This window comes from Tachyglossus aculeatus, chromosome 18, assembly GCF_015852505.1.
Source record: "Tachyglossus aculeatus isolate mTacAcu1 chromosome 18, mTacAcu1.pri, whole genome shotgun sequence".
NCBI classification, from domain to species: Eukaryota; Metazoa; Chordata; class Mammalia; order Monotremata; family Tachyglossidae; genus Tachyglossus; species Tachyglossus aculeatus.
The window spans coordinates 30,661,475-30,684,635 of NC_052083.1; positions in this window are offsets into that span (position 1 = coordinate 30,661,475).

Here is a 23,161-nt window from a genome sequence, read left to right on the forward strand (position 1 = left end):
TCCTCATATTTAAGGGGAGGAATGGTGTCAGTGGGTGGGAAGGGATAATACTTTGGCAAGAGTAAAAGTTACAGTGCTTAAATTCTCTGCCATAATTTGAAAGTAGCCTAGAAATTACCAAAACGTTTTGCTCTGAGTCTCTATCCTGCAATTTGAAATAATAGTAAACTTTAAACATGCCTAATGACTTTTGTAAATTCAAATCCAGCTAGGTTGCTCTTGCTGAATGAAGGCTGTACTTCTTGCCAAGTCTGAATTTTAGTTCTAACCATTGGAATTATATAACCAGTCATATCATAAATAAGAAAAGCAGTCTCCATTAACTGGGGTGCTAATTAAATGTGTCATGAATTATGGCATTAAATGTGGCACTCTGAAAATCCATCCAGTTGATTTCACTCAACAGCAGTACACAGAAAAGAAGGCACTTCTCACAACTTGTAGTTGTGGGGAGAAAAGATTCCCATGAGCTGGCTCAAAACTTAATTTGCTGTTGTTTGACAAGTAACCACTGTTCGACTATTAAATGCCAATCTTTTACAGTCGGGTCTTATTTCTCAGCCAGAATCGCCAACAATGAGGCTCTGAAACAGTCGATTCAGGGTTGAGGAAATACAATTATACGGGGAAGTTTAGTTCAACTGATAAAGAGGTTGGCACTGTTAGCACTAGGGCCTTGGTTTTGAGCCCTACTATATCCTGAAAGCAATTTTTCATGTGGGGCTAAGTCCATGAAATGTGTTTCACCACAAGAAGCTGTGCAGAGCCAAGATAATATCAGTAGGTTAAAGAAGAATTTGGATATATTCTTGGACGAAAGCTCTAAAATAGGCTGTGTAAGAGAAAGTTAGGGGTGTAAAACAGTACATCTAGAACTGAGATGGATGTCAAATATGGCAACCATTGCATTGATTCTATATCCCAGACCAAGTCCTAATCTCCCTTACTCCCTCTCCTTTGGGTGTCACCTATACATGGGGATCTGCACCCTTTAAGCCCTTGGTATTCACCCCACCCTAAGCCCCAGAACACTCAGTCATTTGTTCATTATCCATAATTTACTTTGATGCCTGCCTCCCCCTATAAACTGTAATCAATCAATCAATCGTATTTATTGAGCGCTTACTGTGTGCAGAGCACTGTACTAAGCGCTTGGGAAGTACAAGTTGGCAACATATAGAGGCAGTCCCTACCCAACAGTGGGCTCACAGTCTAGAAGGGGGAGACAGAGAACAAAACCAAACATACTAACAAAATAAAATAAATAGAATAGATATGTACAAGTTAAATAGAGTAATAAATATGTACAAACATATATACATATATACCGGTGCTGTGGGGAAGGGAAGGAGGTAAGATGGTAAGACTATAGGCGCCTCTTTGGGCAGGGAATATGTATCTACCAACTTTTATTTTGTACTTTCTCAAGCCCTAAATGCAGTGCTCCGCACACAGTAAGCATTCAATAGATCACACTGACCGTCTGATCCTACTGTCACTGGCGGAGCAAGAACACTGGGTTGGATGGATCCATGAGGTAAATGTATGACAAGGGGATTATTATACTCTGTGGTGAGCTGAAAAGGGTGAACGAGCAAGGAAGTGAGAAGAAATATCTTAAAGACTTGATGAAATAGTGGACAGCTAATGATAACAACAACGTAGAGTAAACCGTTACTATATACTAAGCTCTGGGGTAGATACAAAATAATTAGGTCGGATGCAGCCCCCGTCCCACGGGGACTCACAGTCGAAGATGAAGAACCAAAGAGAAGTTACGTGACTGACCCAAGGCCACACGAAAGGCAAGTGGCAGAGCTGGGATTAGAATTTGGGGAAGCAACTGCAGTTGTGAGGCCAGTGAGGCGTGCAAAATTAAGGAAAGGGAGTTCATTCTACGAGCACAGAAATTTGCTGTGATAGCTATTTATTAAGCCCTTTCTATGTGCCAAAGCACTGTGCTAAAGGGTGGGCAAATGCAGGTAATCAAATTAGACCCACTCCCTGTCCCACACGGGATTCACAATCCGAGAGGGAGGGCGAGCAAGGTATCTCAATTCCCATTTTACAGAAGAGGAAACTGAGGGTGGTTATGTGTCTTCAGACTGCAAGCGACTCGTGGGCAGGGAATATGTCTACCACCTCTGTTATACGGCAGTATCCCAAGTGCTTAGTACAGCACTTTGAACACCTTAAGAGCTCAATAAGCAGCGTGGGTCAGTGGAAAGAGCACGGGCTTTGGAGTCAGAGGTCATGGGTTCAAATCCCGGCTCCGCCACTTAGCTGTGTGACTTTGGGCAAGTCACAACTTCTCTGGGCCTCAGTTACCTCATCTGTAAAATGGGGATTAAGACTGTGAGCCCCCCGTGGGACAAGCTGATCACCTTGTAACCTCCCCAGCACTTAGAACAGTGCTCTGCACATATGAAGCACTTCATAAATGTTATCATTATTATTATTAATAACTATGGCTGATTGATTCACTGACTTGCTCATGGTCCTACAGGAAGACAACGGCAGAGCTGGGATTAAAACCTGGGTCTCTCGACTCCCAATTCCGTGCTCTTTCCACTAGGCCACACTGCTTCATCTTTAAGCAGAAGACCATCATTTGCAGTTCTTATTACTGCTTTCTACACACAACGGTGCAGCAAAAGGCTACCTTCACACTCCCATAATAGTAACTGGGGTACTGGTGGCGTGGAAGTCTTTTTGGCCACATCTCCGGACACGATCCCAACACTGATCGAATCGGCCTCAAAAATGAAGGATAATTCACTCCCAAGAGCACACTCTATTGAGGAAAACTCTTGGTGCAGTGTAAAATCAATCAATCAATCATATTTATTGAGCGCTTACTGTGTGCAGAGCACTATACTAAGCGCTTGGGAAGTCCAAGTTGGCAACATATAGAGACAGTCCCTACCCAACAGTGGGCTCACAGTCTAAAAGGGGGAGACAGAGAACAAAACCAAACATACTAACAAAATAAAATAAATAGAATAGATATGTACAAGTAAAATAGAGTAATAAATATGTACAAACATATATACATATATACAGGTGCTGTGGGGAAGGGAAGAAGGTAAGATGGGGGGGATGGAGAGGGGGAAGAGGTGGAGAGGAAGGAAGTAAAACCCCAGCTGAGCACGGAGAAGCCACTCTCCAAAAAATGGATCTTTAAAACATCTGGGTCTGACTCGTTTTCCAAACAAGGGGCAAATTCTATATTTTTTCCAGAAACCTATACTTGCAAGTGCCTCTGCAATTTTGATATCACTTTCACTACTGTTCACAGCAAAATGGGAATGTAGCTGAAAGCCAGTGATTATTTTTTGTTTTACTCAATATCGAAGGGCTACAGCAAGAAATATTTCCAATAGGGCCATGTCTCATTTAAAACAACAATGGACCTTTGATTGCCTGGTTACATTTTACAGTCAACGGCTACACTGATTAAAATTCAAAGGTGGAATTAAGGGTACACGCATCTTAGGGAGCAGCACCAAAATCCCTCTGAACTTATTAAAAAAAGTTTGATAAACAATAGAGAACAAACTCTTATCCTAAATCTCTCATGTCACTATTATACTCTTCTGAGTTTCTCCAACATGGGGAAAGATTCAATAAACTTCTCAGTTTCTCTTGATTTTTTTTTCCATCACTGATTCAGTCTACCTCCAATCTTAATCTTAAATTCTACCAACGGGTAGTATCACAAAGGTAGCGTCACTGGTGCTTGAAGAAAAGCTTCCTTCTTACTGTAAGCCCTTGTGGAACATGTCTACCAACTCTTAAACCAACTCTCTCCCGCGCTCAGAACAGTGCTCTGCACACATTCAATAAGTGATTAATTGATTACCTCATTTCAGTTTTGGCAAGAATACCGAACTGGTCCAGATCCAGTCCAACCAGTCAATTAACAGTATTTACTGAGTGCTTACTGTGTGCAGAGCACTATGCTAAGCGCCTGGTACAGCAGAGTTGGAAGATACATTCCCTGTCCACAAGAAACTTACAGTCCAGGTAACTGGATCTAATTATATCTAAATATAATGCAATGAATGGAGAGGGTTTCTCAGCCCGGAATGGCTCTTGGCTAGGTGTAAGTGCTTAGTACAGTGCTCTGCACACAGTAAGCGCTCAATAAATACAATTGATTGATTGATTAGGCTACTGATTAGCACAGGAGGACAAACGGGATCCTGGGAGAGTGGGGGTAATTCAACTCCACAATTGATTTTGACCAACAGGTTCACACTCCCCCCTCACACGCTTCTAACTAAAGCTGCTAACAGGCAAACCAAAGTCACTGACTTGTGTCCCATTTCCTTTCCACCATCTCGAGGTGCTAACAAGAAGTGAAAGCACCAAATGGGAGAGAAGGAGGAAGGGACTGGATAATCAAACCCTTGCATCAATTGAGAGTTGGCTGGAGTACCATGTTGGAGTAAGGAGAATAAAATACTTCTTTTAAAACTGTGCAAAATGACTGCAGTTTCATTCCAGAAAACACATACTAGGATATGAAATGGGCAAGAACACATTTCGGGGGCTCTTTTACAGCAATGTCCCTCAAAAGAACAGAGCCACCTCCAAACCCAGGCTAGGGGAGATGAATAAATAGTGTACCAAGTGGTAAACCAGACTGCTACCAAAGGAATTCCCCTCCCATACCACATTTTAGGGAAACCTTTTCTGATGTTGAGAAGACATAGTCCATAACCAGTTCAAGATGTTACCACTGCCAGTTAAGCTGAAAAAATGATAGCTACCCAGGAGCTTTGGAGACCTCCTTTTATAGAGAAGTCTCTTGTCTCTGCCACTTCATTTCCTGAACACCTTTCCTCTACCTGCTCCCCCCACCCGCAACTGCTGCTCACCTCGCTGCTCCCCAGATCTACTCATTTAGTACGCAAATCCCGTTTGTCCTCTAGAAGTGCTTAGGACCACACTAATCCCCAGGTAAGTTTGCTCTGAAAAATAAGGCCCACTAATATGGGCCTGGCTCCAGGGGCTGCCTTTCCTTCCTTTCCTCCCACCTAGTGAGACTGCAGTGGGAGGTCTGAATGACATTACCAAACTCGGTGCTTAAAGCTATATTTCAAAACACATAACTACGCTGTTGCCATAGGAACATTATGAGGCGTATTTGGGTGCAGCTAAATGATCATTGGTTTAATTAATGATTTAAGTTCCCCTCAAAAATGCACACTTAAGAAATACGGCATTTAATCACGCATAAATTGCATGTGCCACATCCATTTTTTTTTTTCAATTAAAGGCCAAGCAAAATTTCTACTCCTGTAGTTAATTAGCAAATAAGGGTTCTTTCTCCCCCTCAAAATTAAGTCACATGACAGACACCTAGTGAACTTTTCTTCTGTCCATATCATTTCTTTTTCACATGGGGCTTAAATTCTGGAATAGACAACCATGATTGGAAAGATACATGCACAGGGAACAAGTCTGCCAACTTTATTTTACCGTACTCTCCCAAACGCTTAGTGTAGTTCTCTGCACATAGTAAATGCCCCAAAATACCACTGATTGACTGATGTGCCCAACCAAAGGCAGGCAATGTTAAATACAACAGTTGGCTAAGGGTCTCATCAACTCTTTCCCTAAAATGTTTTAAATAGACTGGGAGCTGCCATCAACGTGAACAAATCAGGGCACAGATCTAATAGCCACGATGTAAACAAAATACCACCGGGACCCCCATTTTTAATTTCTGATACTTCAGTCTGCTCATGAAGCACACATTTCACATTCAAATGCATATTTCCAAACAGGATGGAGAATGAGTCGTGAGTAGAATAAAATTTATCTATATTTTATTTCACTCCCAAGCCTACTTCAATGAAATATTCAGAAGTATATCCCAATGGATCTTTCACCATTCACTGGACTACTGGATCATATTACGCGAATTAGCTGAGGTGATAAATAAGCTCCCAGCTACTGAATTTTTATGGATCACTACCAAATGAGATGAAAGAATGTGGAAATTAAAACACTTCAAGGCTAAGTAGTGGCATTTTACCAGGTTTTCTGCCATTGCTTAATCAAGAAAAAGAAACATCTGAGATGCCCGAAGAGGGGTTTAAATTCTTCCTCATTTGCTTTGGAATATGCCCTTATCTTACTTTCCTTATTAGACATTTCCTGTTCTCTCTCCCTCCGCCCCCAATAAATTTAGCTATACAAAAAGGCTTGAGTTCTATTTTTAAAAAACAGTTTTGTTCAAAGACTTCCCAAATGATGTGTAGGGATAAAAAGTAGTAAACTGGTAAAAGAAAATCTATTTTGTTAGGGTCAGTTCTCCACCTTCTTCTTTACAATAGTAAAGCACGTGAAAATAATAGTCCACAACAGAATAATGGTCAACAGGAACTTTAAACTATGTCTGATTTTAAAAAAAAGAAGCTTTAACACACCCAATTTCCCCAACTTCTAAATTTTGCATATTTGACTTGAAAATTCATATCTGAACACTGGTACACCACATGCATGAGAATGCCTTCAATTGCAAGGCTTATCCAAGTTAGGAGACAAAAGGAGCAAACATAACTTTGCGGTTTAGAACCGATATGTTAGGCATGATGATTTTTCATTCAGTGGACCAATGGGAAACCTATAGCTATGCATACACCACTCCTGTTCTATTTCCTGTTCTATTCTACATTTTCAGCACAATCATTTACTTTAAAAAAAAAAATCAAATTAAGTGAAACATTCATGCTCAGATAAAAAAAAAAAAGTGCTCCCCTAGAGCCTGCGAACAAGAATGTATTGTATTAAAATCCCATCAAAGTTTTATTATGTTTTATCTGGAAAATTTTAAAACCAGAGTAGCTTAGTTCAGTTTTGGAGAATTAAACTCACTCAGGTAAATATTAGTTTTAAAATAATCTGACACAGGAAGGATTAATTAGCACATGGGGTTTCAAAGTAAGATCAATCACTTTTCAACTCCCCCAGACATATCCAAGTAATAAAGCAATCCTGAAAATCATGGAATATGTTTAAAATATTTACCATCATTTCAGTCTAACACATCTAGTAAAACTTATCTAAAGGCCTAAATTAAACTTCTATTTCATGAACCACCAGCCAAATACCAACATCTCTTCAGATGACAAGTAGACTGCAAGCTCGTTATGGGCAGGGAACACTTCTGCTAATTCTGTTGTAGTGTACTCTCCCAAGTGCTTAGTACAGTGCTCTGCACATAGTACACAATCAATAAATACGATTTATTGATTGACAGACACCTTATATGGCATGAAACGATCTCGGTGCACTTACTCTAAAGGAAAAAAAAAAGGATTTACAGAGCATTTTGTGTCGACTGAAAAATCTTTTCACAGAAAGTTTTAATCAATCCCTTCCCCCGGTACACACTAAATCCCACCCTAAAAATCATCTCCTTGCTTATATAAAACTTGCAAAACTAAATAAACAGGTAACACACAGCTGTATTTTTCTTATTGCCTGGTTTCATTCCAGGGCATTATTTTATATTCCAGCTCTACCCGTTTTGTAATTCCTCCCTGTGCTTTTGTGTCCTCTGCTTCAACATAGTTATTAGGAATCTGCAAACAATTTTACCATTTTAACATGCACCAGATGATATTCATTAGAAGGGCAATGCCATTTTTCACTTACCCATTCTGAATAAAGCAGTACTTCCTGGTGGCAGAACGCTGCAGCTTCTGTTAGCTAAAAAAAAATAAAAAATACCCTCTTCCCAGCTAGATAAACCAGATTATAAAAAAGCCTTTGTTTCACTCGGCAAGGAACGCTCTCTCGACGGTGCTTCTCCCAAGTCAGAAGCTCTCGGCATTTCATTCCTGTGACAAAACAAAGAGGGAGAAGGAGGAATAAGTCCACACAAGTTCCTGGCCAAGACTTTTAAAACTGCATTCTTCCAAGTTTAATCAGTAAACGTTCTTAAAGTGACAGTTACCAGTTCATAGGGATCTGTCAGTAATCCCAGTCGCCCATTGACCACTGGCCCATCCCCAGGCCGGATCACTGTGTTATCACATGTTGCTGAATCACTCTATGTTGGGACCCGATGGTAATTCAACAGAGGAGCAGAGTAAAGCTTCTGTTAGCTCCAGTGCGGGCAGTTCTTATAGAGAACCGCCAATTAGCCCATGACCAATCGCAGCCTGCACCTAGTACCTAAGTCACATGATGGGGCAGTCCCTATTACATGCAAGGAGATTTCTGAATTACTGGGGTTACACAAAGGACACTCATTCAGGAAAAGAAAAAAAAAAAAAAAAAGAAAAAGGCAGTACACTCAAATTGAAAACGCCCAGGCTGAGACAGTTTAGTGCCTTACACCCTCGCCTCACACAGAGCTCACCAGTATCTAAATAAGAGGAATGTCTGGCACCTATTAAATTAATGCCAAGGTTAAGACTGGGTTTGCAAATCCCCTACAGACGTAAACCTACTCCCCCCTGCCCCCCGATTCATTCTACTTTATGTTCTAAAGACAGTGATACGTACAAGCGAAGGAGTTGCTGGAACATTGTGGGGAAATGGACTGTGATAACCCTACTTTTGCAGATGATAGTAAAAGTTGGTCACTCTTGAATAAGCATTCCCCCGCCCGAGTGCCTGGATAAATCACGCAGAAACTTCTACAGCGCTTGAGGTTCTATCAGATCAAAACTTAAAATGATTTCTGAACTTCACCAAGCGAGACCAAAAAAATAATAATAATAATCGAGTTTTAAATCTTCCCTTGTAAAAATCGATACGGCACTTAGTTTGCGGTGAAACCAATTCAGCCTTCAAATATTTTAAAGATGTGTTCAAGGAAAACAAATACACAAAAAGCGCTTAGTACAGTGCTCTGCACATAGTAAGCACTCAATAAATATGATTGATGATGATAACCATCCATCCTACCCTCCAAGAGAGACAGCCCTCCACCTCACCCCCAAGGTACTTACAAACATTCCTCGTTCAACGTGTCACTATCTCTGCCTTGTCAATGTCACTGAATTTATCCATTCGAAATCAAAACGGGCTCCTGCTTCATCCTCCACTTCGAAATCTACTCTGCACATCCCAAGATTGGAACAGCTGCTTTTAGATGCAAGCCTGGAACACTGCTGCAGCTGCCAATCCCAACTTATGGTAGGAAGTTTATGTCAGACAAACCATGCAAGATGACTCAAGCTGCCTCACCCCCACCTCTACTCCCCTGCTCCCTAGAACAAGAGTGCTTTTTAAGTAGTGGGGAAAAAGGGGAAAAAAAAGAGCCTATGTACCTATGACTCCGTTTCATTAGGCTTTTAATAGCCCTGTGAATATCACTCAATAGCATTCAACTGATGGCACTGCTCTAGATATCTGAGTGGAATCTGAGCAGAAAACAGCCTAGTTGGTTTTCTAGAATGTGGATATATTCAGAAGAAAGTCTCGGCGTTACAGAACAGAAAAGTTATATGACAGATCATATTTGATTTAAAGATGGCAAAACTGGGGGGGGGGGGTTGATCTATTTCATTACTAAAATTTCTAGTTCACATGCTAAAATTAAGGTTTGCTTTATGAAAGCTAGCTAATAACGGCAAACACTACATAGCGGTAATGAAGGGATACTATGGAACATTAAAACAGCATTTCTTGCCAGGAACCGAAAGAACAGGAGATGTCCCCTGCCAAATGGGACTGGAATGATCCAATGGGGTAGGAAGCCTAGTCAGGCCAGAAAACACAAGAGGCAAAAACAAAAAAGCACCTGGCACACAGTAAGCACTTAAATACCATTAAAAAAACCCACCCCCAACTCCAGAGAGGCTCCAATGTGGCCTTCCCTGCCTTCATCCCAGAACTGCAAGGGGTGAACAGAGATGAACTTGGGTCTGGAAAGATGGGCTTTATTTTAGAAGTCCGTAAACTCCTTGATATTTTCCTCACCCCCAACCCCACAGCTCTTACGTACATATCTTTAAAATATAAATATCTTTTGCTTAGTCCAGTGCTCTGCACAGAGTAAACACTCAATAAATACAACTGATTGATTGACTGAAGGCAGGGATAGTGTCTTTCATTTCTGCTGTGCTCTTTCAAGAGCTCAATAAGTACCACTGAGAGATTATCACAAGTTTAGATGCTGGCCACACCTAATCATTTCTAGAGGATTCTTTTACTTCCTGAATGAGGAAGTGTTCTGGGGCTGAAAGTTTCTGTGAGACTTTTGCTAATTTTCATAACATGCTAGGCATCTTTTTCTCTTTTTTTTCCTTAATCAGTAATACCTGGGGAAACAGCTTCTTTCAGCACACAAACTATTACTGATGGTGAAGTCCCCAAGGCAGCATGAAGTAAATGGCTGTTTAAGGGTTTTGGAATTACCCCAATGGCATGAAAGAGTTAACGTAGCCTGGTTTCCAACTGCTTAATTTACTCTCAAGAATAACCTGACAATGATCATTTTTTCTGCATCTGTGTTTAAATATTTAGGTTCAGGGCAAACATGACAAGCCTTCCTCCCCCCACCCCTAGTAAGTAGTGACTCAAAGTAAAGATTACAATTCAAATATTCTTGTCACTTTCTCTCTGCGCATGCGTGCACACACACACACACACACACACACACACACACAATGTATACAGTTGAATAGCTATATACAATGTGTCTGGGTTCAGAGTACTACCTACCACAAATGCAGGAAACATTCAATATCCAACATTCCTATTTTAACCATTTGGAGATCATTCCATAATCAATAAGCAATTAAATGTTAAGCATACTCCCACAGGGAGCAAATAATAAAGCGTAAAGTCTTGCAAATCTTCATTGATCTAAAATAAGTTACACACACACACACACACACACACACACACACACACACTCGCAAAATATTACCATAGATTTTATACCAAAAGCAACCAGGAAACATAAGTTGGCTAGATATCACAGTATATTTTAGCATTGGAAGAAGTCTATATAATGTTTAGGCACTGCACTACAGAATAATTGCCCCTTATATTCACTTGCATTAGGATGATTCAGACCTGTGCAATCCAAAACTGACATTTCTGAATAAGGAAAAATACTACAATTCCATATGTTTTATTACTTGTGCTTTTTTATGCATGATCACAAATTACAAAAGTATTCCATCATTTTATTTTTGTGATCTGAATGATTATACTAGATAAGAAAATACAAGTCCTAAAACCACAAACCTTCAGTTTTCCAAACTCTCCATATTTTCACACTGTCCTGAACTTAGTGTTTGGATTGTCAGGCTAATAGGATCTATCACTACCTTCATTCATATTAATGTTTTATTCATACTAATTTCTGTCTCCCCCTCTAGACTGTAAGCCTGTTAGGGCAGGGAATGTGTCTGCTGATTCTGTTGTACTCTCCGCACTGTACTCTCCAGCTGCCAATAATCTTAGGATATGAATCTCACAGGAACCAAACCATAAGAGGAGCTGGAGAAGAAACTATTGATAACTACTACTAATAATAATAATAAAAATGATGGAATTTATTAAGTGCTTACTATGTGCAAAGCACTGTTCTAAGCACTGGGGGCATACAAGGTGATCAGGTTGTCCCACGGGGGGCTCACAGTCAATCCCCATTTTACAGATGAGGGAACTGAGGCCCAGAGAAGTGAAGTGACTTGCCCAAAGTCACACGGCTGCCAGCTGGCAGAGCCGGGATTTGAACCCATGACTACTGACTCCAAAGCCCCGGCTCTTTTCCACTGAGCCACGCTGCTTCCATACTACTTCCACAGGCATAAGAGTGAGGGGGGTGCTGTGCAACTCATTTGGGGCCTTGTTAAAAGTTAATTTTTATGACCTTTGAGGAGACTGCATATCTTCTACTCCAATTTCCCTTTGCCCTTTTAATAAGAAAAAACTTTTTATAACAGTTAGACGCTAGGTTCATGGACCTTTAAGTGTGGGGTTCCAGGAGGTTTGTGCTTAGGCCTCCCAAACAATGCTATATATTAAGTGCTTTTTGGAGGGCACTGTACTAAGGGCTTGGGAGAGTTCAATAGAGTTGGTAGACATGATCCCTGCTCTCAAGGAGCTTACAGTCTAACAGGGGAAACAGACATTAAAAGAAATTACGGAAGGGGAAGCAATTGGGTATAAGGCTATGTACATAACTGGTGTAATGAGAGGGATAGGTCCTGTCGGCCGATCTCCAGGGGAGAGGTGGCATGGGTCACGCCTCTCTTTAGTCCACAAGGTCGGCAGAATTGGTTCCACATGAGAATCGTTAACGTGGCTGTGTATCCTTACGAGGGGTAGTTCGTTCTTTCTCCCAAACACACTCATAGCATCCCACTGTTTCAAGACACGCTCCTCTAAGAGGAAAATAGCATCCACCACGTCTCCCAGGGTGCACCTGTCTTCCCTTTTCAACCCTACCTTTCCCTTGATGGCCAAAAAAAAAAAAAAAAGACACTTTTAAGATTTCTCCGGCTATGAAATGTATGAAGTCTCTGTGATCGGGTCCCTTTGGGCAGCTCTGACAGAAAAAGCTGGAACTTCCAGTCTGCAAGAAAATATCTGAAGAATGACTAAAATGGCAGTCTCCGGATAGATGCCATCTCACCTGATCAGCTGGGGTTTGGGCTTTTAGGTTTTTTGGGGGAAGGTTTACTGTTGAGTGGGTGCAGAAAGAAATGTTCTCTTGGAGGGTATATACTCCTGCACAATTCCACAGCGGGCATATTGTGACTATCAATCTTGCTCTAAAGGGAAGGGAGGTGCCGATGTGTTCGCACAGGCCATAAGACTGCCACTTGGTGCTCCGATTCACCACTCTGTAGCAGTGCACCAGTAAGCAATGCAATAAAAAGCCCTCAGAGGCGAATTGTGGAGGGGTAGGTCACCATTACCAGAGTTCACGGGGGTGGCAGCCAGGGAATGCTTAAGCCTGCTTTATCCGGCACCAGGGGAGAGCCCAGGAGTTTTCAACCACTACTTTTACTGCCCACCCAGGGCCCTGGGTCAAAACGAGCCAGATCGCCAGCCAAAACTATTCACCCGCCAAGATGAAAAACCAGGAAGTATATCCATTGGCCAAATTCTTTCATTTACCAGCTCAGTGAGAGAAGCATATTGCTCTTAGAAATAAAGCCAGAAGGTACAGCTATCAACCAAATTCTTAAATTGAAATATATTATATTATCAGGTCGTTCATTAGCCTCTCATGAACAGGGTATGTTTCCCTGCATCCCAGAACCCAGGGGCTAGCTCTTCCCAAGCCTCAGAAACTTCTGCTTCTCTTCATATATCCACAAAGCCCCACAAAAGGTTCCCCCTTAAACATAAAATAGCATACCCTACGGAGTCAATTGACACATTCTTTTTTAAAATGATACTTGTTAAGCCCTTACTAAGTGCGAGGCACTGTACTGTACTAAGTGCTGGGGTAGATACAAGCTAACCAGATTGAACGCAGTCCATGTCCCACATGGGGCTCACAGCTTTAATCCCCATTTTACAGATGAGGTAACAGGAACAGAGAAGTGGCTTGGCCAAAGTCACCCAGCGGACGGGTGGCGGAGCCGGGGTTATTCATCCATTCATTCAATCGTATTTATTGAGCGCTTACTGTGTGCAGAGCACTGTACTGAGTGCTTGGGGAGTACAAGTTGGCAACATATAGAGTCGGTCCCTACCCAACAACGGGCTCACAGTCTAGAAGATTAGAACTCAGGTCCTCTGGCTCCTGGGCTCTTTCCCCTAGGTTGCTTCAGACTTCTTACGTATTTATTTGGCAATAGAGGGTGCTTTAGATTCGCTACATCTGAAAAGAAACTTCCAAACCATTATGCATTTACAGCTTTCATGTTTCTTAACCTACAAATGCTTCCTTAAGTCATGTTGTAGAGTCCTTGTGACTCAAATGCGTTCAGACCTAAGCACAACATTTCCCTCCAAAAAGGGTTTTTTATTCATTTTCACTGATTTAACGAAGAACACACTGACTCAGTTTTTAGTCGGCAATGACAGACAAGTATACAGTGGGTGGGGGTGGATATGGGGTGGGGCTGGGTGGGTGAAAGGGAGGGGAGGGGGCGATGGTTGGAAGCCAAGAGCTGAATCACAGCCATGTGAGTAATTTCAAGGGTTTTTTTTTTCCTAAGGGTATGAATCAAATTAAGTTTGTTTTGCTGTGGGTGAAGGAAGAGAGAATATAATAGCATGAATCAGAGCAATTATCAAATATGTGGCACACACTAAAAATTAATTACAATCACTGCCGTCTCTCAAATGTCTGCCAGAAAATGCAGATACTTTGTGATTTTTTTAAAAAGTCTTAGTTCGAACTTTTCAATTATCCATCGCCTCTCTATTATTATTTTTCTTCCAATTTCATGTTCAATTCCAGAAACAAGAATTTGGGAGAGTCTGTGAGATCATCCTAAGTATAAGAAAAACACTATATGTAATCAATTGTATTTATTGAGCGCTTACTATGTGCAGAGCACTGTACTAAGTGCTTGGGAGAGTACAATACAACAGAATTAGCAGACACGTTCCCTGCCCTAACAGGCTTACAGTCTAGAGGGGTAGACAGAAATTAATATGAACAAAACATTAATATGAATGAAGGTAGTGATGGATAGCTCCTATTAGCCTGACAATCAACACACTAAGTTCAGGACAGTGTGAAAATATGGCTAAAGCAGAGTATGCATTTTGCCTTGAGGTCAGGCAGCCCTACTACCCCAAAGGGTTTAACGAAGAACAAAAACGAGAAAAGGCTGATTTTTTTCAACTTTATTTTATGTGGGGGGAATGTAGCCAAGGAAAAGGCTAGTCCACAATTCTGAATTTCTTTATATTTAAGCATCATCTCATTGCATCTGTTATTTATTTACATGATAAGACATCATTTTAGTATTATCAGACCTTCTTAATTTACTTAAGCAAAAAAAAAATCAATCATAAGACGGCCATTTTTGCAGTACGCTAGTGTCTGGAGAAAACATATTTTGCACCCGAAACTACCAGTATTTTAAAATTTAGGGCAAACCAAACAGCTTCACCCACTGGCAAGGTTAGATCCCACCACCAACAGCATCATGTTCCAAATAAAGAACAGCTACATGGAGTGAGAGAGGTACCTCTATAGTCACACCCAATATGGGAGTTCTTAGTTCTGTAGTCAGTGAAGTGACTACAGTGGAAGTAAGTACAATGTAAGTAAGTAAGTATAATGAAAATGAAAATAGGGATTAAGACTGTGAGCCCCAAGTGGGACAACCTGATTACCTTGTATCTACTCCAGTGCTTAGAAGAGTGCTTAGCACACAGTAAGCGCTCAATAAATACGATTGATGATGATGATGATGATAGTAAGCGCTTAACAAATACCATAATAATAATAATCTATTTCTGATCCCAACTAAGTTGGTGTTTAAACATTCTAGGGATACCCCCATCAACTCACACAAACAAACCACAAGTTATGCGACTCTTACCAGCAAATACTTAACCATCATTTTACCGGACTGACACATAAAATTCACTTTTTTCCAACTTAGAAAACATTTTCTATAAACCTTGGTGAGGATTTATCATATTGCCAGTATACAGCTATACCCAGAAACAGCAATATCTTTTTATCACTTCTACAGTTTAGCAAAGGTCATTTACATTTACAAACTGGCATCATCTGAATACCTAAAAAATGCTATGGTGATCCGAAGACTAGTGAGGATAAGTGAAGGCTTTTCAATTGTCAATTTTAAATTTAGTTCCTATTTAGAAATGGTTCACATTTACTAACAGAAATTTTAATGAGGGATAAGTAGTCACCCCCACAAGTATGTGCTCTTGAAGTAAAAATGAAGTAAAAAAAAAAAAGTGCTTTGTACAGTCCTCTGTGCACAGTAAGCAATTAATACCAATGACTGATAAAAATAAGTCCACATTTATTCTACTCATACCAATCTACGGGTTGTAACACTAAGAGAGAGACTCAGCAAACACAGAAACACCCACAGAGGAGTGTGTCAAAAAGACTCAAGTCAGTAGAGTCGGTCAGTCAGTCCATCCATCATATTTATCGTCTGATGTAGTGGGTTCCCTGGTGCACAAGAGTCTCAGGGCTTCTATCCGACCCGAAAACCCTGCAACGCAGGGAGAGAGAAAGCTATGCTATTCAAATTGCTAAACTTACATGCCAATGCTCACTTGTTCTGGAAACCACTTTAGATTTCTTACCGGGGACAGCACGAGCTAGTGGATATTACTGTACTCTTCCAGGCGCTAAGTAGAATGCTTTGTAAGTAGTACGCACTCAAATACCATTGGCTGATTGACCATTTTGCCTGGAAACCAAAGGTCTGTTTATGGCAAGTGACTTCAGCATAATGTCAGTGTTATTCCACACAGCACCAGCCCCGTAGACGGGTAAGCATTTATAATCAAGGAAGCCTTGATGGTCTTCTGATCCTGTGCACCTTGTAAGACTTACTAGGTCTGGGGGTCACTTATGGCACAAGAACCCCAACACTTCTGGCTGTCTCAGCCCCACATTCCCAACCAACTGCAGCGAGGTTGAGTAATTGCGCTAATCTTATTGAGTGAAAGTTTCTAAGAGGAAAGGAACTATAGAAATCCAACCTATTATTGTTATTATTATTAAAGAAACAACCCTGGTATTGTGACCTAATTTTCCATGAGACTTCCCTCCTCTTCACTATATATGGGGCTCAAACCATGTTCCTTCAGATGCTACGTGAGGTGATTTGACTATTAATACAGTATTCACCTCCTCCACCCACTCCCATTCCACTTCTTCCCTTTTGTGTTCGGAGATTGGATTAATTCCAGAGAACGCTCTGAACAAGGAAAACTATTCAACATAGGATTCCAGCTCCATATTATCACTACCTATCCACCTCGCTTTAAATCAACGCGTGCATTGAGCACAGTGAGGGAAACACTGTAGTAACTGCTAGCACATTGTGGACATTCCGTAAATGTTCATCACAAAAACAACGTGGGGCTTCAATGAACAGAGGAGCCATGGTGCTTGCAATTTGAAGGAGGGAAGTTAAAATACACCCCCGCATCCCCCAATGACACCCACATTTTCTAGAGGACAGAGATGAAAATAGGCTGGTGACGATAGGATTAGGAATTTCCACCCTGTCCCGCTGAATCGAGGAAGGTAGGTTTGAGTTCAAAGGAATTTCTTAATCCCACAGAAGCTCAACGGACAAAATTGCCACTTATTTCATCGTCTTTTTTCTAGTGTTCCGGAAAGGTCCGCATTAGCCAGCGTTGGAGGGAAATGGCTGTGCCGTGTTTATTTTTTAATAATTCTTCCAATTTTATAAACTCCATAAACATAGTTCCTGAAATCCCCCAGTCAGCAGGCTGTTGGCGTCATCGGGTACAAAGAGGCAAGCGCCTACACTTTCAAAACTGAAATGTGGCAATCCCACTTAGAGAACTAAGGAACTGTTAGTTTGCTCCTGATGTGTATAAGGCCTTCTTTCAACTCCCAACAAAACAGACCCATATATCCACCGCAAAGTGCATAGTTCATAAATTTATTTTTAAACGATGCCCCGAAACATAACCAGAAGTCTTCTTGGCAGTATTTTTCACAAATCTGCCTTCCTTTTTTAATGTCACAATGGAAAAGATGGCACAACGGTGAGGGAGTTTGAGAAAGATTAGGAAATTACTGATATCTCTGTCTGCAGACACACTCAAGGGTGGTTGGGGGGGGGGGGGAGGGAGGCGGGGAATGACATTTTCAGGATTAAGAATTAAGCATTTTTACCAGTAACTCAGGAAAATGACAAATTGAGATTTACTAGTTAAACTGAAGTATCTATGTTCCAGCAAAGAGGAGATAGCAAATTCATGCTGTTTTTTTTCTATCCTGCCCTAAGACAGTTCCCTCCCTTCTCCAAAGCACAGCTCTAACTACCACCACTATATTAAATGTCTGTGTTTTAAAGTTTTCACTTAAGAAGTGGGTCAGTGTTTGTTTCCTACTGTGATCTTTTGCCACTCTGGGATCTAGTCAGCACACTAACCCCATTCCAAATTCCAAAAACAACTAATTGTAGTCACACAGAGACTTTGTTTTTATTTATGCCACCCAGAGAGATTCTGTGGCTATACATTGAAATAGTTGGCAAACACAAAACCTCAACTATGCAACAGCACAGAGTAATAAAAATGTTTCTGTTTTGTTTACATACACTACTACCACATGATCCACACTGCAGAAGTATCAATAACAAATATTGCCAACTGCTTGAGGAAATGCAGTAAATCAGATTTATAAAACTGAGCCAAATATTTCATTATTCAAATTTTGGAGTTGCAAAATACCTAGACGGCTGCCTGGTTCACAGATGTCTAGAGTGGGCAAAAAAACTGTCAAAGTTTCTACCATAGGCTGATGCCTCACAAAGAAAATCTAAGCAAAAATAAAAAGGAAACGTCTTTCTGCCTTAATGACTGACTAATGTGATCTCTTATTCTTTGCCTTAAGAAAACCACAAATCTATCAATAAGTAATTGGACTTCCGTAATTGTGCCATTTTGAATTTGTTACCAGTTTGGGGGCAGGGGGAGGAGAGGAGAGGGGAGGGAAGGGGAGGGGAGAGAGACAGAGAGAGAGAGACAGAAAGGGAGACAGAGTTGCATCCCCCCTCACCCTCCTAAAGATAAAAGGCCTATTTCCTGGGAAAAACCTATTCACCAATAGCACCTTGGGACAACCGAGAAGTCAGAAAGTAAACTGAGTTGAGACATGCAAATTAAGTTAAAGAACCTACCTGACAGGTGGTGGGACACCAAACTGCTGGAGATACACAGCTAATCAATCAATCAATCAATAGTATTTATTGAGTGCTTACTGTGTGCAGAGCACTGTACTAAGCGTTTGGGAAGTACAAGTTGGCAACATATAGAGACAGTCCCTACCCAACAGTGGGCTCACAGTGCATCCATCCCCAAAACAAAAAGTTCCACGAATGACTAAAGACACTAAATGGCTCTGTGTGCTTTCCCTTCACTTTTTGGTTAGGGAATTCGGGAATGTTCTTCCAACAACACGTGTCTGTCCCGTCTGTCAGGATGAAATGTGGTGCAGTACAGGGAAAACCGGTCTTCTGCATGCAAGGGGCGTTGGTCAATCAATCAATCAATGGCATATATTGATAACTTATGCAAGGAACTGTACTAGGTGGAAAAGTTACAAAAGGTTAAGTAGATCTAATCCCTGGTCAAGCCACGGGTATAAGACCAGCTTTCAATAATAATAACTGTGGCATTTAAGAGCTTCCTATGTACCACACACTGTACTAAACGCTGGGGTGGGTAGAAGAAAATTGGTTTAGACACAGTCCCTGTTGTCCCAAGTGGGGCTCACAGTCTCAATCCTCATTTTGCAGATGAGGTAATTGAGGCACAGAGAAGTTAAGTGACTTGCCCAAGGTCACACAGCAGACAAGAGGCAGGGCTGGGATTAGAACCCAGGTGCTTCCAACTTCCAGACCCATGCTCTATCGACTACGCCATGCTACTAGTATAATATGGCATTTCAATGGGTTGGAATGTCCCAAGAGCTCGACCCCTACATTAAAGGAGAATGGACAATAATTTTGTTTTTCCAACTAGGGAAGAGTTATGAGACTTGCCAACTTTGTTGCTGTACTTATGTGCATAATTTATTTTAACATCTGCACCCCCACCCCTGCCAGACTGTATGTTCCTTGTGGGCAGGGAATATGTCTATCAACTTGGTTGCATTGTACTCTCTCAAGCATTCAGATCCATGTGCTGCACAAAGCGAACACTCAATAAATACCATTGGTAGATCAGAGAATGCTTAAGGAAGAGGAGGATTCTATCCCATTGGTTTTGGATCTGCTTCTCCAAGTTACACACTATCCTAATTTTTGGAACCTGACAGCCAAACCAAAGCCCGGAGATATGAGTTAAAAGGACACTAATCGTTATTTTGAAAAAGCTCTGGAAGGCGGTCATATCTAGAATCAGAACATGTCCCAAGCATCCATGAAGATCAATAGAATTTATTGAGCAACAACTTGTGACGAGTCCTGCCTTCAACAAGGCTGTAATCTAATAATAATAATAAATTTTTTATTAACAGGGTTATAATCTAGTGTGGAGCGAAGCTTCTCTAAATGGCAGGGATGTTAGCACCGTATTAGATGCTACCCCAAAATTAAATGAAATAAAGTACTGCTACTTGAAAATCTAGGCAGACCACCAAAATGCAACATAGAGGAAAGCATTTTCTTTAATCCTGAAAGATACTGACATACCCAATAAAAATGCAAGTGTTTGTTTTCACATTCGGCTGTTTCACTTTTGATCATTTCTTTTGGTACCCGTCTCAATACATTGGGGGAAAAGAGGAAGGAACCAAGATCGTTTAAAAAAAAAAAAATGAGAGGGGAGGGGAGGAATAGACAGGGAAGGGAAAACAGATGGACCAAGATGAAGGGAAATGGAGCATAAGGTGATAACGGGAAAGAGGGAAAATTCCGAATAGGAGGAGCTGTGAAATCGGGAAGTATCGACACTTTCAATCAACAATTCTGTTTTGTGTGGGGACTGACAAAGGTATCAGATCCTCTCTCCTCAGCCTGCTTCTGCTCCTGCCCCGATAAGCAGGCGGGGTTTCTTTTAAGACAAAGCAGGAAGGGATAGAAGGAACCAAGCTTCCCTCCCCTCTTCCACCTAGCTCTTATTAGCTTAGATTAATCCTTCCATTCCTCCAAAGACCCTTTCTACTACAGCTCTCCCAAGATAACCTGCAGAAAGGGGAAGGGCTTGAGAGCGAGAGACAATGAAATCACTTAGTACACTCTTCAAGATGCTTTACAGCTTTCTTGTAAATTATCTTTAAATGCTGGAGACTAAATAGAGATGTACCTCTCTTGTAACACTTAAATCCTGGATATAATGACAGTTAGAGGACCTCAACCACCAGCTCTGACAGTCAGGAATAAGACAGGAGTATTCATACAAGCAGGCTGAAATGTCAATTGGCTTTTATTTCATGCTTGTGTTCAGTTGCAGAAGGGAGAGGGGCTCTGGCTCTCTCCAGATGGCCAACACTTTTCCACCAGGCCTCCTGTTCAAACCAGTTCACCAAACCTAACAGCTAAAGCAGGCCTAAAGATTTAGAATTGTTTTAACATAAGTGGTACTGTGGCCTAGATCAACCCAGCCTCATTGCTGCATATTTCTCGGTGCCTTGACAGCCGAGAGATGGGGCTCACACACGACACATCCTCCCCAAGGTCAGTGAGAAGCAGGATGACCTAGTGAAAAGACTCCCGGACTGGGTGTCAGGAGACCTGGGTTCCAATACCAGCCCCTGCCTTTTACGTGACCTTGGGCAAGTCACCCACCTTCCTGACTATGGGCAAGACTATGGGCCTCGGTGTCCTCATCTGTAAAAACGGGAATGAAATACTTGTTCTCCCTCCTCAGAGTGGGAGCCCCATGTGGGACAGGGATTGTGTCCCATCTGATTATCCTAGATCTACCCCATTGCTTGGCACATAGTGAGCATGTAACAGATACCACAATTATGATTACTATTAGTCTTAACAGTCTTGGCAGTGGGACTGGATCTGGGGGGGGCCTAGTCTGACATAGCTTCACATGCACCTAGGTGACTAATAAACACTCTATGATTGATTGGCAAAGCCCCCTCTTCCCCTTCCCCCGCTCCAGGAGGCTGGCCCAGAAGGAAAACATTCCAATGACTCAAAAAACCCCAGCCGCTCCCCAGCATTTAACTTCATAAATTGATGTATTTATTCTTATACTGCCTGAATTTAAGTCCCACACTCTAGCCTTTGCAATTGATCACCTACTTGTATACTGAGTTAATGTCATCTGGACTATTTGACTGGAAATCCTACGAGAGCAGGGACCTTATTGTAACACTCCAGGACAGCTAGTCAGCACATTGTACAACGTGGTGGCACGGGCCTAGGAATCAGGAGGACCTGGGTTCTAATCCCGGCTCCGCCACTTGTCTGCTGTGTGACCTTGGGCAGGTCACTTTGCTCCTCTCTGCCTCAAGTACCTCAACTGTAAAATGGGGATTAAGACTGTGAGCCCCATTTGGGCTAAGGACTGTGTCCAACTGGATTACCTTGTATCTACCCCAGAGCTTAGAACACTGCCTGGCACATAGTAAGTGCTTAACAAATACCCTAAAAAAAGTTGGTAGTCACTATATTTTGTCAAAAAAAAAAAGGGAGACGAGAATTTCCAATAGATGCAAGGGGCTCATATACATTTTATCTACAAGACCAAGAGAATTTCATGTTCGAAAACCAGTTTCTGTACAATTACAAATATTTCAAGACCTGCTTGGGCAAGCTCCCCTCTTCACCTTGTTATGGCATGAAGCAAATGGAAATCCCTAGTAGCTAAACAATTCAAATCTTTTCCCATGACATAACCCAGGACCCAAGTTACTTTTGCTCTCTGTATCATAGTGACACCGAGGCTTTCTTCTGAGAGGAAAAGGCAAAGAGCTCATGTCATCAACATTTTGATTACTTTTGGAATGCATCAAGTGAATGAATAATGATAAAAATGATATTTAGTAGGTGCTTACTGTCTATCAAACCTACAGAGCTGGGGTAGATTCAAGATGATCAATTGAGATAGCTTCTGTCCCACAGAGGGCTTACAATCTAAGGAGTAGGTAGACCAGATGGTAAACACCACGGTGGCTACTAGGCCAACCACCTTCCAGGTCATGATGCCATGATAAAGTACTGCCATTATGTTGTGATCTCTTCGACAATAAGTGGTTCCTACATGTAAAATATCTCTACATACCCATTACAGGGCTCTATATCGATTAACGGCATTTACTGAGTGCTTACTTTGTACAGAGCACTGGGCTAAGCACTTGGAAGAGAAGGTAGATATGAAGAAACTTACATCAATAGGCTCAATAAACACTAATACAATTATCCTATGCTTAGCACATTGCTTTGGCATATAGTAAGCTTTACATAAATAGCATGATTAGCATTTTAACACTTGAAAATAATCATGATCTGAAATCTAACAGAATAAGTTAATGGCTCATTAGATCTTGTGCTCC